The sequence below is a fragment of the Zea mays genome, chromosome 4, assembly GCF_902167145.1.
Source record: "Zea mays cultivar B73 chromosome 4, Zm-B73-REFERENCE-NAM-5.0, whole genome shotgun sequence".
Lineage (NCBI taxonomy): Eukaryota > Viridiplantae > Streptophyta > Magnoliopsida > Poales > Poaceae > Zea > Zea mays.
In genome coordinates, this window is record NC_050099.1 from 87,534,408 (window position 1) to 87,556,402 (window position 21,995).

Genomic DNA, 21,995 nt, shown 5'->3' on the forward strand with positions numbered 1-21,995 from the left:
CTTGGAGTTGCTTCACTTGAAATCCTAAGAAATACTTCAACTCCCCCATCATAGACATCTCGAACTTTTGTGTCATGATCCTACTAAACTCTTCACATGTAGACTCGTTAGTAGACCCAAATATAATATCATCAACATAAATTTGGCATATAAACAAGTCATTTTCAAGAGTTTTAGTAAAGAGTGTAGGATCGGCCTTTCCGACTTTGAAGCCATTAGCAATAAGGAAATTTCTAAGGCATTCATACCATGCTCTTGGGGCTTGCTTGAGCCCATAAAGCGCCTTAGAGAGCTTATAGACATGGTTAGGTACTCACTGTCTTCAAAGCCGGGAGGTTGCTCAACATAGACCTCTTCCTTGATTGGTCCATTGAGGAAGGCACTTTTCACGTCCATTTGATAGAGCTTAAAGCCATGGTAAGTAGCATAGGCCAATAATATACGAATTGACTCAAGCCTAGCTACGGGTGCATAGGTTTCACCGAAATCCAAACCTTCGACTTGGGAGTATCCCTTGGCCACAAGTCGAGCTTTGTTCCTTGTCACCACACCATGCTCATCTTGCTTGTTGCGGAAGACCCATTTGGTTCCTACAACATTTTGGTTAGGACGTGGAACTAAATGCCATACCTCATTTCTAGTGAAGTTGTTGAGCTCCTCTTACATCGCCACCACCCAATCCGAATCTTGGAGTGCTTCCTCTACCCTGTGAGGCTCAATAGAGGAAACGAACGAGTAATGTTCACAAAAATGTGCAACACGAGATCGAGTAGTTACCCCCTTATGAATGTCGCCGAGGATGGTGTCGACGGGGTGATCTCGTTGGATTGCTTGGTGGACTCTTGGGTGTGGCGGCCTTGGTTCTTCATCCTCCTTGTCTTCCTCATTTGCATCTCCCCCTTGATCATTGCCATCGTCTTGAGGTGGCTCATTTGCTTAATCTTCTACTTCATCAACTTGAGCCTCATCCTCATTTTGAGTCGGTGGAGATGCTTGCATGGAGGAGGATGGTTGATCTTGTGCATTTGGAGGCTCTTCGGATTCCTTAGGACACACATCCCCAATGGACATGTTCCTTAGCGCGATGCACGAAGCCTCTTCAATACCTATCTCATCAAGATCAACTTGCTCGGTTAGGAGTTCATATGATGTCTTCTTGAGGATTCGGTGTAGATACAACCGGTTGATGGCGTAGCAAGCGGTGTTGACCACCTCCGCCCAAAACCGATCCGAAGTCTTGTATTCATCAAGCATGGTTCTTGCCATGTCCAATAGAGTTCGATTCTTCCTCTCCACTACACCATTTTGTTGTGGCGTGTAGGGAGAAGAGAACTCATGCTTGATGCCCTCCTCCTCAAGGAAGCCTTCAATTTGAGAATTCTTGAACTCCGTCCCGTTGTCGCTTCTTATTTTCTTGATCCTTAAGCCGAACTCATTTTGAGCCCGTCTCAAGAATCCCTTTAAGGTCTCTTGGGTTTGAGATTTTTCCTGCAAAAAGAATACCCAAGTGAAGCGAGAATAATCATCCACAATAACTAGATAATACTTACTCCAGCCGATGCTTATGTAAGCAATCGGGCCGAATAAATCCATGTGTAGGAGCTCCAGTGGCCTGTCGGTCGTCATTATGTTCTTATGTGGATGATGAGTGCCAACTTGCTTCCCTGCTTGGCATGCGCTACAAATCCTGTCTTTCTCAAAATGAACATTTGTTAATCCTAAAATGTGCTCTCCCTTTAGAAGCTTGTGAAGATTCTTCATTCCAACATGGGCTAGTCGGCGATGCCAGAGCCAACCCATGTTAGTCTTAGCAATTAAGCAAGTGTCGAGTTCAGCTCTATCAAAATCTACCAAGTATAGCTGACCCTCTAACACTCCCTTAAATGCTATTGAATCATCACTTCTTCTAAAGACAGTGACACCTACATCAGTGAATAGACAGTTGTAGCCCATTTTGCATAATTGAGATACAGAAAGCAAATTGTAATCTAAAGAATCTACAAGAAAAACATTGAAAATAGAATGGTCAGGAGATATAGCTATTTTACCAAGACCTTTGACCAAACCTTGATTTCCATCCCCGAATGTGATAGCTCGTTGGGGATCTTGGTTTTTCTCGTAGGAGGAGAACATCTTCTTCTCCCCTGTCATGTGGTTTGTGCACCCGCTGTCGAGTATCCAACTTGAGCCCCCGGATGCATAAACCTACAAAACAAGTTTAGTTCTTGATTTTAGGTACCCAAATGGTTTTGGGTCCTTTGGCATTAGACACAAGAACTTTGGGTACCCAAACACAAGTCTTTGACCCCTTGTGTTTGCCCCCAACATATTTGGCAACTACTTTGCCGGATTTGTTAGTCAACACATAAGATGCATCAAAAGTTTTAAACGAAAGACTATGTTCATTTGATGCAGTAGGAATTTTCTTCTTAGGCAACTTAGCACGGGTTGGTTGCCTAGAGCTAGATGTCTCACCCTTATACATAAAAGCATGATTGGGGCCAGAGTGAGACTTCCTAGAATGAATTTTCCTAATTTTGCTCTCGGGATAACCGGCAGGGTATAAAATGTAACCCTCGTTATCCTGAGGCATGGGAGCCTTGCTCTTTACAAAATTAGACAATCTTTTAGGAGGGGCACTAAGTTTGACATTGTCTCCCCTTTGGAAGCCAATGCCATCCTTGATGCCAGGGCGTCTCCCATTATAGAGCATACTTCTAGCAAATTTAAATTTTTCATTTTCTAAGTTATGCTCGGCAATTTTAGCATCTAATTTATCTATATGATCATTTTGTTGTTTAATTAAAGCCATGTGATCATGTATAGCATCAATGTTAACATCTCTACATCTAGTACAAATAGAAGTGTGCTCAACGGTAGATGTAGAGGGTTTGCAAGATTTTAATTCTACAACCTTAGCATGCAAGATATCATTCTTAGTTCTAAGGTCGGAAATGGTAGCATTGCAAACATCAAAATCTTTAGCCTTAGCAAGCAATTTTTCATTCTCAATTCTAAGGCTAGCAAGAGAAATGTTCAATTCTTCAATCCTAGCAAGCAAATCATCATTATTATCTCTAGGATTGGGAATTGAAACATTACAAACATGTGAATCAACCTTAGCATTTAAACTAGTATTTTCATGTCTAAGGTTGTCAATCATCTCATGGCAAGTGCTCAGCTCATTAGATAGTTTTTGACATTTTTCTACTTCTAGAGCGTAAGCATTTTTAACCTTAACATGCTTCTTATTTTCTTTAATAAGGAAGTCCTCTTGGGTGTCCAAGAGATCATCCTTTTCATGGATGGCACTAATCAATTCATTAAGTTTTTCTTTTTGTTGCATGTTGAGGTTGGCAAAAAGGGTACGCAAATTATCTTCCTCATCACTAGCATTATCATCACTAGAGGATTCATATTTAGTGGAGGATTTAGATTTAACCTTCTTTTTGCCGTCCTTTGCCATGAGGCACTTGTGGCCGATGTTAGGGAAGAGAAGTCCCTTGGTGACGGCGATGTTGGCGGCGTCCTCGTCGTCGGAGGAGTCGCTAGAGCTTTCGTCGGAGTCCCACTCCCGACAAACATGGGCATCGCCGCCCTTCTTCTTGTAGTACCTCTTCTTCTCCTTTCTTCTCCCCTTCTTGTCGTCGCCTCGGTCACTGTCACTAGATATAGGACATTTAGCAATAAAATGACCGGGCTTACCACACTTGTAGCAAACCTTCTTGGAGCGGGACTTGTAGTCTTTCCCCCTCCTTTGCTTGAGGATTTGGCGGAAGCTCTTGATGACGAGCGCCATTTCCTCATTGTCGAGCTTGGAGGCGTCTATTGGTTGTCGACTTGATGTAGACTCCTCCTTCTTTTTCTCTGTCGCCTTGAATGCGACGGGTTGAGCCTCTGATGTGGAGGGATCATCAAGCTCGTTGATCTTCCTCGAGCCTTCGATCATGCACTCAAAACTTACAAAATTCCCGATAACTTCCTCGGGGGTCATTTTAGTATATCTAGGATTACCACGTATTAATTGAACTTGAGTGGGGTTAAGGAAAATGAGAGATCTTAGAATAACCTTAACCATTTCGTGGTCGTCCCACTTCTTGCTCCCGAGATTGCGCACTTGGTTCACCAAGGTCTTGAGCCGGTTGTACATGTGTTGTGGCTCTTCCCCTTTGCGAAGCCGGAACCGACCGAGCTCCCCCTCGATCGTTTCCCGCTTGGTGATCTTTGTGAGCTCATCTCCCTCGTGCGTGGTTTTGAGCACATCCAAAACCTCCTTGGCGCTCTTCAACCCTTGAACTTTGTTATACTCCTCTCTACTTAAAGAGGCGAGGAGTATCGTTGTTGCTTGAGAGTTGAAGTGCTCGATTTGGGCCACCTCATCCTCATCATAATCCTTATCCCCTACGGATGGTACCTGTGCACCAAACTCAACAACATCCCATATACTTTTGTGGAGTGAGGTTAGATGAAATCGCATTAAATCACTCCACCTAGCATAATCTTCACCATCAAAAGTTGGTGGTTTGCCTAATGGGACGGAAAGTAAAGGTGCATGTTTAGAAATGCGAGAGTAGTGTAGGGGGATCTTACTAAACTTCTTACGCTCTTGGCGTTTAGAAGTTACGGAGGGCGCATCGGAGTCGGAGGTCGATGTTGATGAAGTGTCGGTCTCATAGTAGACCACTTTCTTCATCCTCTTTTGCTTGTCCCCACTCCGATGCGGCTTGTGGGAAGAAGATTTTTCCTTCTTCTCTTTGTGGTGAGAAGAAGATTTCTTCTCCTTCCCTTTGTTGGAGGAGCTCTTCTTCTTCTCCCTCCTCTTGGTGCGGGACTCTTCCGATGAAGTGCTCCCGTGGCTTGTAGTGGGCTTTTCGCCGGTCTCCATCTCCTTCTTGGCGTGATCTCCCGACATCACTTCGAGCGGTTAGGCTCTAATGAAGCACCGAGCTCCGATACCAATTGATAGTCGCCTAGAGGGGGGGTGAATAGGGCGAAACTGAAATTTACAAATATAAACACAACTACAAGCCGGGTTAGCGTTAGTAATAAAGAACCGAGTCCGCGAGAGAGGGTGGAAAACAAATCGCAAGCAAATGAAGAGTGTGACACGCGGATTTGTTTTACCGAGGTTCGGTTCTTGCAAACCTACTCCCCGTTGAGGAGGCCACAAAGGCCGGGTCTCTTTCAACCCTTCCCTCTCTCAAACGATCCCACAGATCGAGTGAGCTTTCTCTTCTCAATCACTTGGAACACAAAGTTCCCACAAGGACCACCACAAGTTTGGTGTCTCTTGCCTCAATTACAAGTGAGTTTGATCGCAATGAAAGAATCAAGAAAGAAGAAAGCAATCCAAGCGCAAGAGCTCAAAAGAACACAAGCAAATCACTCTCTCTAGTCACTATGGCGTTGTGTGGAATTTGGAGAGGATTTGATCTCTTTGGTGTGTCTAGTATTGAATGCTAGAGCTCTTGTAGTAGTTGAGAAGTGGAAAACTTGGATGCAATGAATGGTGGGGTGGTTGGGGTATTTATAGCCCCAACCACCAAAAGTGGCCGTTGGGAGGCTGTCTGTTCGATGGCGCACCGGACAGTCCGGTGCACACCGGACATGTCCGGTGCCTCCGCCACGTCATCACTGCCGTTGGATTCTGACCGTTGGAGCTTCTGACTTGTGGGCCCGCCTGGATGTCCGGTGCACACCGGACATGCACTGTTCCTTGTCCGGTGCGCCAGTATGGGCGCGTCTGACTTCTGCGCGCGCGCAGCGCGCATTAAATGCAGCGCAGGTAGCCGTTGGCGCCGAATAGCCGTTGCTCCGGAGTTGCACCGGACAGTCCGGTGCACACCGGACATGTCCGGTGAATTATAGCGGACTAGCCGTTGGAGATTCCCGAAGCTGGCGAGTTCCTGAGGCCGCTTCTTCTTGGCGCACCGGACACTGTCCGGTGTACACCGGACAGTCCGGTGAATTATAGTGCGAGTGCCTCTGGAAATTCCCGAAGGTGGCGAGTTTGCGTTGGAGTCCTCTGGTGCACCGGACACTGTCCGGTGGCACACCGGACAGTCCGGTGCGCCAGACCAGAGGTGCCTTCGGTTGGCCCTTTGCTCCTTTGTTGAATCCAAAACTTGATCTTTTTATTGGCTGAGTGTGAACCTTTTACACCTGTATAATCTATACACTTGGGCAAACTAGTTAGTCCAATTATTTGTGTTGGGCAATTCAACCACCAAAATTAATTAGGGACTAGGTGTAAGCCTAATTCCCTTTCACCCGTAACCATAAATTCTCCCCCACAAGAGACCAAATTTTGCAATAAGAGTATTTTGAACAAATAAAAAATTCTAACTCTATTATTTTCAAAATTCTCAAGTGGTAGCTGATCCATTTGCTTTGGCCTTAATTTCTCCCCCTTTGGCATCAAGCACCAAAACGGGATCATTTTTGGCCCTTAAACCCCATTGCCTCACCAAAAATTGTCAATTAAGAGCAAAAGGCAATAAGAGCATAAGAATGAACTTGGAGGTGAGTACACTAATACCATAGTGCAGTGGAAGTCTTTGCATGGTCCAAGTTCACCTTTTCCCTTTCAATGCACCTTTGAGACTACATCAAGTACACTTAAACACAAAGGTTAGTCTCAAAGGGTCAAGTTGTGGCACATCTCCCCCTAAATATGTGCATCATTCACACATGGACTTTTGAGGTCCGAGGATCCCTTGCACAACTTGAGCACTATAAATTAGCAACAAATTGCATAAATGTATATGTAACATGATCAAAGGCATAAAACACATGTATGCTATAGATCAATCCAAGTTATGCGAATCTAAGACATTTAGCTCACTACGTAGCCTGCAAAAGGTTTTCTCATCTAATGGCTTGGTAAATATATCGACTAGCTGATTCTCGGTGCTCATATGGAACACCTCGATATCTCCCTTTTGCTGGTGGTCTCTCATAAAGTGATGCCGGATGTCTATGTGCTTAGTGCGGCTGTGTTCAACAGGATTATCCGCCATGCGAATTGCACTCTCATTGTCACATAGGACTGGGACTTTGCTCAGATTGTAGCCAAAGTCCCGGAGGATTTGCCTCATCCAAAGTAGTTGCGCGCAACACTGTCCTGTGGCAACATACTCGGCCTCAGCGGTGGATAGAGCAATAGAGGTTTGTTTCTTTGAGCTCCAAGACACCAGGGACCTTCCTAGGAATTGGCACGTCCCTGATGTACTCTTCCAATCAACCTTGCATCCAGCATAATCGGAGTCTGAATATCCAATCAAGTCAAAGGTAGACCCCTTTGGATACCAGATCCCGAAGCAAGGCGTAGAAACTAAATATCTAAGAATCCGCTTAACGGCCACAAGGTGACATTCCCTTGGGTCGGATTGATATCTAGCACACATGCATACGCTAAGTATAATATCCGTCTACTAGCACACAAATAAAGTAATGACCCTATCATAGACCGGTATGCCTTTTGATCAACGGACTTACCTTCTTTGTTGAGGTCGACATGTCCGTCGGTTCCCATAGGTGTCTTCACGGGCTTGGCGTCCTTCATTCCAAACCGCTTGAGAAGATCTTGAGTTTACTTTGTTTGGGAGATGAAGGTGCCATCCTTGACTTGCTTCACTTGGAACCCAAGGAAGTAGTTTAACTCGCCCATCATTGACATCTCAAACTTTTGAGTCATCACCCTGCTAAACTCCTCACAAGACTTTTGGTTAGTAGAACCAAATATTATGTCATCGACATAAATTTGGCAAACAAAAAGGTCACTGTCACAAGTCTTAGTGAAAAGAGCGGGATCGGCTTTCCCAACCTTGAAGGAATTAGCAATTAAGAAATCTCTAAGGCATTCATACCATGCTCTTGGGGCTTGCTTAAGTTCATAGAGCGCCTTAGAGAGCTTACACACATGGTCGGGGTACCTGTCATCCTCAAAGCCAGGGGGTTGTTCCACGTACACCTCCTCCTTTATTGGCCCGTTAAGGAAAATGCTCTTCACATCCATTTGAAACAACCTGAAAGAGTGGTGAGCAGCATAGGCTAATAATATTCTAATAGACTCTAGTCTAGCCACAGGAGCAAAAGTCTCCTCGAAATCCAAACCTGCGACTTGGGCATAACCTTTTGCCACAAGTCGAGCCTTGTTTCTTGTCACCACCCCGTGCTCGTCTTGCTTGTTACGGAACACCCACTTGGTTCCAACAACATTTTGCTTGGGACGTGGCACCGGGCTCCAAACTTCATTTCTCTTGAAGTTGTTGAGCTCTTCCTGCATGGCCAACACCCAGTCCGGATCTTGCAAGGCTTCTTCTACCCTGAAAGGCTCAATAGAAGAGACAAACGAGTAATGCTCACAAAAGTTAGCTAATCTTGAGCGAGTAGTTACTCCCTTGCTTATGTCACCCAGAATCTGGTCAACGGGGTGATTCCTTTGAATCGTCGCTCGGACTTGAGTTGGAGGGGCCAGTGGTGCTTCTTCCTCCATAACTTGTTCTTCTTGTGCTCCCCCTTGATCACGCGCCTCTTCTTGAGGGACCTGTTCATCATTTTGAGTTGGGGGATGCACCATCGTTGAGGAAGAAGGTTGATCTTTCTCTTGTTGTTCCTGTGGTCGCACATCTCCAATCACCATGGTGCGTATTGCGGCCGTTGGAACATCATCTTCATCTATGTCATCAAGATCAACTTGCTCTCTTGGAGAGCCATTAGTCTCATCAAATACAACGTCGCTAGAGACTTCAACCAAACCCGATGATTTGTTGAAGACCCTATACGCCTTTGTATTTGAGTCATACCCTAGTAAAAACCCTTCTTCAGCTTTGGGAGCAAATTTGGAATGTCTACCTTTCTTCACCAAAATGTAGCATTTGCTCCCAAATACACAAAAGTAAGAGGCATTGGGTTTGTTACCGGTAAGGAGTTCGTAGGAGGTCTTCTTGAGGAGACGATGCAGATAGAGCCGGTTTATGGCATGGAAAGCTGTGTTCACAGCTTCCGACCAAAACCGCTCGGGCGTCTTGAACTCTCCAAGCATCATCCTCGCCATGTCGATAAGCGTCCTGTTCTTCCTCTCTACCACACCATTTTGCTGTGGTGTGTAGGGAGCGGAGAACTCATGCTTGACACCTTTCTCCTCAAGATACTCCTCAACTTGTAAGTTCTTGAACTCGGACCCGTTGTCGCTCCTTATCTTGTTCACCTTGAGCTCAAATTCATTTTGAGCCCTCCTTAGAAAGCGCTTTAGGGTCCCTTGGGTTTCTGATTTATCCTGCAAAAAGAACACCCAAGTGAAGCGGGAAAAGTCATCTATAATTACAAGACCATACTTACTTCCCCCGATGCTAAGGTAGGCGACAAGTCCGAAGAGGTCCATGTGAAGAAGCTCCAGTGGTCTTGATGTTGTCATCACATTCTTGCTGTGATGAGTGCTTCCCACCTGTTTCCCTGCCTGACAAGCTGCACAAGGTCTGCCTTTCTCGAAGCAGACATTGGTTAGTCCTAACACATGTTCTCCCTTTAGAAGTTTATGAAGGTTCTTCATCCCAACATGTGCTAGACGGCGATGCCACAGCCAGCCCATGCTAGTCTTAGCTATTAAGCATGCATCTAGATCAGCCTCCTCTTTCGAAAAATCAACTAAGTAGAGTTTGTCGTCTAATACACCCTTAAATGCTAATGAACCATCACTCCTTCTAAAGACAGAAACATCTATATTTGTAAATAGACAATTATAACCCATGTTACATAATTGACTCACAGACAATAAGTTGTATCCAAGCGACTCTACTAGAAATACGTTTGAAATGGAATGCTCGTTGGTGATGACTATCTTGCCCAAGCCTTTGACCTTGCCTTGGTTCCCATCTCCAAAGATGATCGTATCCTGGGAATCCTTGTTCTTAACGTAGGAGGTGAACATCTTCTTCTCCCCTGTCATGTGGTTTGTGCATCCGCTGTCGATAATCTAGCTTGAGCCCCCGGATGCATAAACCTGCAAGACAATTTACACTTGGGTTTTAGGTACCCAACTCTTGTTGGGTCCTACAAGGTTAGTTACAATAGCCTTTGGAATCCAAATACAAGTCTTATCTCCCTTGCATTTGGATCCCAACTTTCTAGCAACTACTTTTTCATTCTTAAAAAAAATTGCAAAAGAAGTATTGCAAGCATGGTAAATAGTAGAAGGTTCATTACCTAATCTCCTAGGCACATGATGCACAACATGATTTTTCCTAGGCTTACTTCTACCATGCACAAAAGTAGAGCTAGAAGCAAACATAGCATGTGAATTAAACGCATCATAACTCCTATTATAATGAGCATTTCTAGAAAATTTTCTATCATAAATGTAAGCATGACATTTTTGAGAACTACTAGCCATAGGAGCCTTCCCTTTCTCCTTGTTGAGAACGGGAGCCTTTTGGCTTGTTAAGTTCTTGGTTTCCTTTCGAAAACCAAGTCCATCCTTAATAGATGGGTGTCTACCCACGGTGTAGGCATCCCTAGCAAATTTTAATTGATCAAAATTAATTTTGCAAGTCTTAAGTTGAGCATTAAGACTTGCCACCTCATCATTTAATTTGGTAATAGACATAAGGTGTTCATCACAAGTATCAACATCAACATCCTTACATCTATTACAAATACTAACATGCTCTACACATGAACTAGATTTATTTGCTTCTTCTAGCTTAGCATTTAAATCATCATTAACACTCTTTAAACTAGACACAGTTTCATGGCAAGCAGATAATTCAGAAGATAGCATTTCATTTCTTTTAATCTCTAAAGCAAGAGATTTTTGCACACTAACAAACTTATCATGCTCCTCATATAAAATATCTTCTTGCTTTTCTAACAATCTATCCTTTTCATTTAGAGCATCAATCAACTCATTGATTTTGTCTACTTTAGCTCTATCTAAGCCCTTAAATAAATTAGTATAATCTACTTCATCATCACTAGTAGTATATGTTGAGGACTTGTTCTCAAATGCTATGAATCAAGAACAAGGCAACATAAAATGTTAAATATCAAAAGCCCTTCGTCCTTCAAATCATTATTTCCCTTCGGATATAACGAATTTAGGACGAAGGTCATGAAGGACGTACCTTCATGATGATGATAAAAAATGAAGAACATTCAAACAAAATACAGAAAGTAACATAATTTCTATAAACATTATTATTAATATATTTCTATTTATATTACTTGTGTAAACAAAAATAAATTACAAATGTACCTTCGGCTTGAAGGAAAGAAAATACAGGCGTGACGCAAAAGTGAATGCCAAGTCAGCGTGAACAGTACGGGAATACTGTTCACCTATTTATAGGCACGGGTCGCAGCCCATGCAAAATTACATTAATGCCCTTTACATTTATCAATAACTCTATAGTAATTCTTTAAGGTCTAGTTTGGCTTTTCATCTTTAAGTCGGTTTCCCTTTCCCGCCGTGATGCCGAAGCTCTTCTGCATATAGCTTCGTGATCATCTTATCCTTCGTCGTGATTGCCGTCCCAGTCAAGCTTCGTCTTGACCATGCTTCTGTGTACCCGCAACTTGATTCCTGATTCCGAAGATACCTGCTCGCATACTTAGAAAACATTGTCAAATCACGTTTTTGAGGACCTTCGAAAGCCAAAGGTCCCCAACAGTAGCCCCTCGCAATATTAATTTGTTGTACTGATAAATTCATATTGCGATATGGACGAAGGCCTTAAGCCGAAGGTCCGAAAAAACACCTTCCCTTTGCTAGAATAGCAATCAGTCTTTGACAAGCGGGACCCTCCAGTTTTCAACGCTCTGGGCGTATAAATAAGAGCTCATCCCGAGTTATTTGGTACGTTCTCTTGCCAACCGTTTTTACTCACCCAACCTTTAGCCTACGCGCAATAACATTTGTTTGACCTTTTAGATTTTAAAGCTTCGGTTTAGGGAGCGCTTCTTCAGCGTTTGCAAAGATGTCTGAAGGTAAAGAAGCTGTTGGTGATTCGAAGCTAAGTCTTTCTGAGGAGATGCATCTGGGTTTTCTTCAATCAATGTCGAAGACTAATACAGAGAAGATTACTAAAGAAATTTTGGAGGGTTTATCTGAAGATACTGGTGACAGTGACAACTATGATGTGGATAGTGGAGGTGAAGACTCCGAAGATCGACCCTGGCGACCAAGCCATGCGGTTTTCGGCAAATCAAGTATTAAAGAAAATCATCTTGTCAACATGAGGGGAAGATATTTCCGGGACTTGTCCGTTGTGAGGGCTGACGAAGGAGAGAAGACTTGCCCAACTCCTGAGGAAAATGAAGTTGTAGTATTCCGAAGCTTCTTGAAAGCTGGACTACGATTTCCCCTAAGCAGCTTTGTTGTAGAGGTGCTGAAGATATTTGAAATCTACCTTCACCAACTTACCCCCGAAGCGATCATAAGGATGAATATCTTCGTGTGGGCCGTTAGAAGCCAAGGCCTGGAACCTGATGCGAAAAGTTTCTGCAACATACATGAATTGATATACGAGACAAAACCCTGGGGTAAGGAACAGTATCACAACAATTTTGGTTGCTACAACTTCGGCTCCCGGTCTGGGTCAAGCTGCCCAGTGCCGACCTTTCAAAAGAGGTGGCCTGGCGACTGGATGTCAGAATGGTTTTACGTGAAGAATGACTTGATATCATGAGAAGATATAAAGAAGATCATTATGCGTCCCATCTGGCAACGCTTCGGCCTGCGAAGGCCGAAGGTGGAAATGAATGAAGCAGCCGAAGAATGCCAGAGAGCCTTCGGAGTTGTTTGCTCTTTTATTGGGACGAGGGACTTGGTTCAGGAACATATTGCCTTCAGAGTATGGACGCTTGTGGAAAAATGGGAAATGCCACAGGAAACCATCAAAGAGGCTGACGAAGGTGGACTAGTCAGGCTGAAGTACACTTTTAAGTTCGGAGATAAATTCGTTGAGCCAGATGATGACTGGCTAAAAAGCATTGAAACTGTAAGTGATGAACTGCTTGGAGTATATTCAAAGGCCGAAGACACTGCATTGTCAGCAGCCTTCGGAGGCCGAAAAAAGAAAAGACTGAACCGAGTATTTGATGCAATTGGGTTCGTGTACCCCGACTACCATTATCCAGTGCGGGGTCAAAAAAGAAAGAACACTTCTTCTGCGAAAGAACCTGCTTCAGCCGCTCCTAGTGAGCCAGTGCCGAAGAGGAAAAGGGTAAAGGTTCTCACACACCGGCCACGTTACATTGAACTGGCCACAGTGCCTGAGTTCACCGGAGAGACCTCTTCGGCCACCGAAGCCAAAGAACCAACCCTGTTGTCAGAAGTCAAAGAGTTGGCCGAAGTGCCAGCAACAGTAAAATTGGAAGAACCAAAGTCTCTGCTGCCAGAAATCAAAGGGCTGGCCGAAATGCCAGCAATAGAGAAGATGAAAGAACCAGGGACTGAAAAAGCAAAAACATCAGAGGTTTTAAGTCCTTCAGCAAAGATTGAGGCAGGAAAAAGCCAGAAAGGTCCAACCGTAACCCCAAAGAGAAAAAGAATGGTTAATGTATTAGATGTTTTAGAGACAATTAAATCTTTGAGCATAACTCCAAAGAAAACTGTTGAAACTTCTGAAGTGTCTACTGAAGCCATTGGTGCTGAAGGTTCGAAGCAACAATTTGAAACTGAAGCTGGGCCTTCAGAGGCAGCCAAGGTAAAACCGTTTGAAACCGAAGAAACGAACATTGCAGAGGCAACCGAAGAAATAAAAGTACCAGAACCAGTTTTGGTTGAAGAAACTGACACTGGTGCCCCCGAAGCACCTTCCAAAATATACGATTATATTGTACGGCATGCTTTGGGGAAGAAATTGTCCGAAGAAGAAATCTTTGAAGCTAATCACTATGCCAGAGAATTGAAATATCCGAAGGGGGCACTAGTGTTCAATGGGACAGACGAAGATGACTTCCTATACTGCCTCCCGGACAACAAAGAATTATCCGTCTGCCGGGAGATGGGTAGAAGCATGGGGTTTCCGAAGCTTGAAGCTGGATTATGCGCTATGACGAAGGAGGATCTTGCGGATAGTCTTGCGTACAATAGCCTGAAGGTACGAGAACTGCGCATTTGGAAATTTTATGATTTGAAAACCATTCTTTTATTCTTATACCAACTCTTTTACATATAGGGTTTAATACTAAGCAACGCGTTGAGAGCGCAAAAGAATGCCGAAGACGAGAGCTATGAAATTGCTTTCAACAACCTTCGATCAGAGGTTATTAAACTGAGAAACGAAGCTCTGGAAAAGGATAAAATTCTTCTTACATTGGTGGACAAGGTAAAAGAGGATGAAGCTGCCTCAAAGGCCCAGGCCGAAACCCAAAAACGCGAAATTAAGGATCTTCAGAAACAGCTAGCTAGAGCTAAAGAAGAACGTATACTTGAAGAGACAAAACGAGAGCTTAGTGATCAATGGGCCAATCATTTAGAGATAAGTGTTAAGGAGCTTCGTGCATCCCAGAGAAAATGCTATGTTAAATCCATAGAGTGCGTAAAGAAGATAAAATCCAGCTTCGCCAACGTTGGCGCATTCTCTAGCGAAGAGAATTTCTCAAGGGGCAATCCCGAAGGTCCGATGGAATGGATCAGTCACGAAGCAGAGGCCTTCGAGGAAATCCTGAATAGCCGTGGTGACATATGCGCTTTTTCGGGTGCTAGAGGAATTGCTACTGTTTTGGAGAGGAGAGGTTGCGAGCATGTAAAATCCTTAGCGCAGTCCGAAGCTGCCTTGTCCTCCGAAGACATCAAAGACCCCTCAGCCGAAGCAAGCATGGTTGGCGGAAAATTCTTCACTGATATCTGGGACAACGGCGGCCGAGAAATGGCGCAAGAAATTATTCAAAAGAGTGAAAAAGGCATCCACGATGCTAGGAAGGTGACAGAAGCTGCCGAGAGAAGCACAGAGCCCGAAGGGCAAATAGGTATTAATTAGTGGTTTTTTATTATGTTGTAATTTTTAATTCCAGACTTTGTTCGCGGTTTGTAATAGTAATATAGACGTATCTTCTCTTCCCTCAGAACCTGCTGAGGCATCTCCGGGCCCCCACCCGAAGGGGGACGATGATATTAGAAAAATGGCCGAAGCCATTATGGACAAGGTTGTCGACCAGCTACTGAACGAAGCTGCAGAGATAGTTCTCAAGGAGGATTAAACGCTATTGTAGAAACGTTTGGAACATAACATGTGTAATATATTGTAACTTTGAATGTAATATATAGTCTATTTATAATTTAATTCTTTACGATGCATGAAATTGTGCATACATACCATTTTTTGAGCCTTCGGCGAAAAAACACCTTCCCTTCTTTTCATGCTTCGTGAAGAAAATCTTCGTGAAATATTCTCCGAAGTTATATCACAAAATTTTGCATACCTCTCTGATGAATATTATCCAAGCTTCGTAAAATATTCTCCGAAGTTATAAAAAAGTTCTGTGTTGCCTCTCCAATGAAGCTACACTTCGTCTCGATTTATCTTGTGCCTTAGCACGATTTTCTCTTTTCCAAAATATTCTCCGAAGATCAACACTATATCCCCTTCTTGTTCCACATGCAATATGTTGTATGATGCTTATGTTATGCAAAAATGATGTGATGATGTTATGTTATGCATAATGATATTTGTGCCGCAGATACATGTCCCTGTAATAGAGCACACATACTTTTTTATATCAGCGCTGACTTTTCGCTGTAGGTTTAGAAAACTTACACTGCGCTCCCTTAGGAACGACTTTTACTGTTTCGAACAATTTGTACTATGTCCATCAGAACAAATTTTTGATAATACGAAGGTCCTTCAAGCCACCATAAATTTGTATGCTTCGACAACTCAAGCCTATGGAAAAGACATATTTTTATTATGGTAAGAGACGAAAGTGTTACAAAAGATTAAAAAACGATAAAAGACACTTAAGCTCCTCATAATTGTTCCTTATTGACAAAAAGGTAATACTGAATGTAAAAATGCGAAAAAACACTGCTGTTGAGGTAGGATATTTATCAATAAATGTGCTTCGACTCTGGCACAGTGCTATTGACTGTGCGAGCTTCGGACTCCTCTCTAAAATCCCTCTGAAGGTGATTGTGCTGACTCCCTTCTGGCTGCTGTCCTCGCTGGGTCGGCGGTGGCGGTGGAGGCTGCTGCCAAGATGCTTGGGGTTGGCTTGCCGAAGCAACAGAAGCTGCAGGGTGGTTGCCTACATATTCTGGAATATAAGGCGAATAATACGAAGCAGTATGCATGACCTGCTTCGGCTGACTCTGTTGCGCTGCTGCTTCTGCTATCTCCTTCTGCTTCTGGATGGTAACGTGGCACATCCTGGTAGTATGGCCCTTGTCTTCACCACAGAATAGGCAGTAAATTTTTCTTGGCTGATCTCCAAACCTTCCCCCGAAGCCCCTGGCGCCTCTGCCCCTTGGCGCTGGCGGCCGAAAAGAACTTTGCTGCTGGCCCGAAGCTTGTGAAGAGTATTGTGGCCTTTGCTGCTGGCTCCCTCGATCATCAGTTTGAGTAGAGTTATGAATTGACCTAACGTGCCTCGGGTGAAATCTTCCTCCGAAGCCCCTGGTCATTTCAGAGAACCTGAATGCTTCCTCCCTTCTTTGGCAGAAGTCATTGTCAGCTCGAATATATTCGTCCATCTTCTGGAGCAGCTTCTCCAACGTTTGTGGTGGCTTCCTGGCAAAGTACTGCGCTGAAGGTCCCGACCGAAGCCCCTTAATCATGGCCTCAATGACAATTTCATTGGGCACTGTTGGCGCTTGTGCCCTCAGGCGCAGAAACCTTCGGACGTACGCCTGAAGGTATTCTTCGTGGTCCTGGGTACACTGAAATAAAGCTGGAGCAGTGACTGGCTTCGTCTGAAACCCTTGGAAGCTAGTTATCAGCATATCCTTCAACTTCTGCCAAGAAGTGATTGTCCCTGGCCGAAGAGAAGAGTACCAGGTCTGAGCAACGCTCTTGACGGCCATGACAAAAGATTTTGCCATGACTGCGGTATTGCCACCATACGAAGATATGGTTGCTTCATAGCTCATCAAGAATTGTTTCGGGTCTGTATGACCGTCATACATGGGGAGCTGGGGTGGCTTGTAAGACTGGGGCCATGGTGTAGCCTACAATTCTGTTGAGAGAGGAGAAGCATCATCGAAAGCAAAGTTTCCATGATGGAAATCTTCATACCAGTCGTCCTCATTGTGGAAGCCCTCCTGATGGAGCTCTCTGCGTGGAGGCCTTCGGCCCTGATCATCTTGAACAAGATGACGAACCTCTTCAGAAGCTTCGTCTATCTGTCTCTGAAGGTCAGCTAGACGAGCCATCTTCTCCTTCTTGCGCTGCACCTGTTGCTGAAGGATCTCCAGGTTTTGGATCTCCTGATCCAAGTCATCCTCCGGAGGTGTTGGACTAACAGCCTTCCTCTTCTGGCTTCGGGCCTCCCTAAGGGAAAGGACGTCCTGATTGGGATCCAGCGGCTGCAGAGTGGCAGCCCCTGTTGCTGAAGCTTTTTTCGGCGGCATGACGAAGGTGATGCTTGCCGAAAGTGTTCAAAGCTCAAGAAATGGAAGTGAGTTCACCGGAGGTGGGCGCCAATGTTGAGGACTTGTTCTCAAATGCTATGAATCAAGAACAAGGCAACATAAAATGTTAAATATCAAAAGCCCTTCGTCCTTCAAATCATTATTTCCCTTCGGATATAACGAATTTAGGACGAAGGTCATGAAGGACGTACCTTCATGATCATGATAAAAAATGAAGAACATTCAAACAAAATACAGAAAGTAACATAATTTCTATAAACATTATTATTAATATATTTCTATTTATATTACTTGTGTAAACAAAAATAAATTACAAATGTACCTTCGGCTTGAAGGAAAGAAAATACAGGCGTGACGCAAAAGTGAATGCCAAGTCAGCGTGAACAGTACGGGAATACTGTTCACCTATTTATAGGCACGGGTCGCAGCCCATGCAAAAATACATTAATGCCCTTTACATTTATCAATAACTCTATAGTAATTCTTCAAGGTCTAGTTTGGCTTTTCATCTTTAAGTCGGTTTCCCTTTCTCGCCGCGATGCCGAAGCTCTTCTGCATATAGCTTCGTGATCATCTTATCCTTCGTCGTGATTGCCGTCCCAGTCAAGCTTCGTCTTGACCATGCTTCTGTGTACCCGCAACTTGATTCCTGATTCCGAAGATACCTGCTCGCATACTTAGAAAACCTTGTCAAATCACGTTTTTGAGGACCTTCGGAAGCCAAAGGTCCCCAACAGTATACTTAGAGGTATTTCGAACACTTACCTTTTTCTCCTTGGCCATGAGGCATGTATGGCGTTCGTTAGGGAAGAGTGAAGATTTGTCGAAGGCTGAGGCAGCCAGTCCCTCATCGTTGGAGTCGGATGAAGAGCAGTAAGAGTCCCACTCCTTTCCAAGATGCGCCTCGCCCTTCTCCTTCTTGTAGTTCTTTTTCTTTTCACTCTTGCCGTGTCTTTCTTGTGTCTGGTCATTCTCATTATCGGGACATTGAGCAATAAAGTGACCAGTCTTACCGCATTTGAAGCAGGAGCGCTTTCCCCTTGTTTTGTTCTTGTTGGGGTACTCCTTGCGTCCTTTAAGTGCGGTCTTCAAGCGCTTAATGATAAGCGCCATCTCATCCTCGTTGAGGCCAGCAGCCTCCACTTGTGCCACCCTGCTTGGAAGCGCCTCCCTGCTGCTAGTAGCCTTAAGAGCCACAGGTTGAGGCTCGTAGAAAGGTAGTGGACCATTTAGCGCATCGTCCACATATCGAGCCTCCTTCACCATCATGCGCCCGCTCACAAACTTCCCAAAAATCTCCTCGGGCGTCATCTTGGTGTACCTGGGATTCTCACGAATAAGGCTGACAAGATGAGGGTCAATTACGGTAAATGACCTTAGCATTAGTCGGACGACGTCGTGGTCCGTCCATCTTGTGCTTCCATAGCTCCTAATCTTGTTGACCAGGGTCTTGAGCCGGTTGTATGTTTGAGTTGGCTCCTCTCCCCTGATCATGGCAAACCTCCCCAGCTCGCCTTCCACCAGTTCCATCTTAGTGATCATAGTGGCATCATTTCCCTCATGTGAGATCTTGAGGGTATCCCAGATTTGCTTGGCATTGTCCAAGCCGCTCACCTTGTTGTATTCATCCCTGCACAAAGATGCTAGCAAAACAGTGGTAGCTTGTGCATTCTTATGAATTTGTTCATTAATTATCGCATGATTATCCGTACTATCGAAATGCATTCCATTCTCCACGATTTCCCAAAATGCTAGGATGGAGAGAGAATAGATGACTACACATTTTATGACTCCAAAATGAGTAATCCTCTCCATCAAAGTGTGGGGGGTTTCCAAGAGGAATAGAAAGCAAATGGGCATTTGAATTGTACGGAATGTGAGAATAATCAAAGGAATAGTTTTGATTAACCGTCTTTTTCTTTGACGAAGAGTCATCATCGTCGTCGTCTCTTGGTGAAGAAGAAGATTCATCGCTGTCGTAGTAGACGATCTTCTTGATGCGCCTCTTCTTCTTCTTGTCCTTCTTCTTATGACTCGAGCCAGAGTCAGTGGGCTTGTTGTCCCTTGGCTCGTTGAAGAGGGACTCCTTCTCCTTGTCGTTGACCACCATCCCCTTTCCCTTAGGATCCATCTCTTTGGGCGATTAGTCCCTTAGATGAAGAGAATGGCTCCGATACCAATTGATAGCACCTAGAGGGGGGTGAATAGGTGATCCTGCAAAATTCAACACTAATAGCCACAAAACTTTGATTATGAAGGTTAGAACGGCTAAGTGGCTTGAAGCGAGCTCTTGTGAACACAGACAATCAAAGAGAAAACAATCGCAAGAGACACACGATTTTTATCCCGTGGTTCGGCCATGTAATACTTGCCTACTTCCACATTGTGGCATCCCAATGGACGAGGGTTGCACTCAACCCCTTTCAAGTGATCCAATGATCAACTTGAATACCACAGTTTTTCTTTCTTTGTCTTTCTCCCGTTTGCGAGGAATCTCCACAACTTGGAGCCTCTCGCCCTTACAATGATGATCACAAAAGATGTACGGAAGTAAGGGAGGGGAGAGCAACACACACAAGACTCGAATCACAGCACAATCACGCACACAAGTCACAACTTGAGCTCAAAACACAACGCATGGAGTTCACAACTCAAATGGAGCTCAAGTCACTATCTCAAAGAATCAAATGCGCGAAGTTAGAGTCTAGAAGTTTTAGAATGTTTCTTGAATGCTTTTGTAACTCCTTCATGCGCCTAGGGGTCCCTTTTATAGCCCCAAGGTAGCTAGGAGCCGTTGGAGGCCAACAAGGAAGGCCAAAGTTGCCTTCTATCGGGTGGTGCACCGGACAGTCCGGTGCACCACCGGACAGTCACTGTAGACGGTCCGGTGCGGTTCTCCTTCCTATTCTGGCGTAGACGACCCTTGCAGATTCGTGGCAGTTGGCGCACCGGACAGTCCGGTGACCCCTGCCGACCGTTGGCGTGGGCCACGCGTCGCCCGCGGATTGCGCGGTCGACCGTTGCGCTGGCGACCGTTGGCTCACCGGACAGTCCGGTGCACCACCAGATAGTCCGATGAATTATAGCCGTACGCCGCCGATTTTTCCCGAGAGAGGCCAGTTCACCGGAAGCTAGCCTGGCGCACCGGACACTGTCCGGTGCACCACCGGACAGTCCGGTGTGCCAGACCGAGCTGGACTTTGGCTGTACTCGGCCAAGTCTTTTGCAATTCTTTCTTTTCCTGTTTCTAGCACTTAGACACAATATGTTAGTACTCAAAACAATGTACTAAGTCTAGAAACGTACCTTGTCACATGATTTGCACTTTTTGCTTGTTTGACACATAACAACTCAAAGATTATGTGTTGGCACTTAATCACCAAAACATTATAGAAATGGCCCAAAGGCACATTTCCCTTTCAGTGTTATAACAAGTGTGCTTGTGTCAGAAGAAGGAGGGCCTGCCCTTTTATAGCTAAAGGGTAGGACCTTATAGAGGTGACCTTTTCTCTACTAGTAAGGGAGTGATCTGTTGCCCATGTTGACATAATGCTGCTGATATGGTTCGTAGGGTCGTGTGTAGCCGTACTCCCGGTATAGCATACTGTCTCGCTCGTTCGTCACACGGGTCCTTGTAGCGAGTCCACCGCTGATATCTTCGTAGTAGTGTGCTATGGGTCCCGCGGGTCAGTCCCACGACGTGGTTGTGCATAGCGTGGCTCACCTGTCGTCACGAGCCCGCATCACTTGTCGTCGTGCGTAGGCATACACCCAGTATGGTGTACCTGTCGCGTCCTTTCCAATATACGGTCCACTGTAGAAACTCTGGTGCTAAGGTCTCTACATGTCCGGGGTTGACTGGCCCCTTAAGGCAATAGGGATACATTCCGGATCATACGCGGGGGTGTACAATCGTGTCGATAGCGACCCCCCGGCATGCTTTCGGTGTGCCAACATATGTCCGGATGTGGCCTGGGGGCGACACGTCTTGTCCTTGCTAATGCGGGTCGACATTACTTGAATGGGACCTCCACCTCGCCGAGTTGCTCGATGGAGACGTAGGGAGTGTTTGGTTGAATATACAAGGAGGGATGGAAGGAGGTGGTCACAGTTTCTATAGTGTTTGGATGAGAGTCACGTGTGGGCGAGGTAAACACCGGAGTAATTTTTGGTGGTAGCATGATCTCAAAAAATCGAGTGGACGGTGTCGGCCCGCCTCATCTTACTTTGACCTCAAACTAAATACATCACTAGTCAGTCGCTCCGCCTCACAAGGTTGCTCAGTAGAGATCTAGTCGGACACTCCGCCTCGCAGAGTTGCTCGGCGAGTATCTAGTCGGTATTCGTACCGTTTCTAAAAAGGTCATGGGCCTATTTCGGGTATCAGCACCCGACAGATACGATC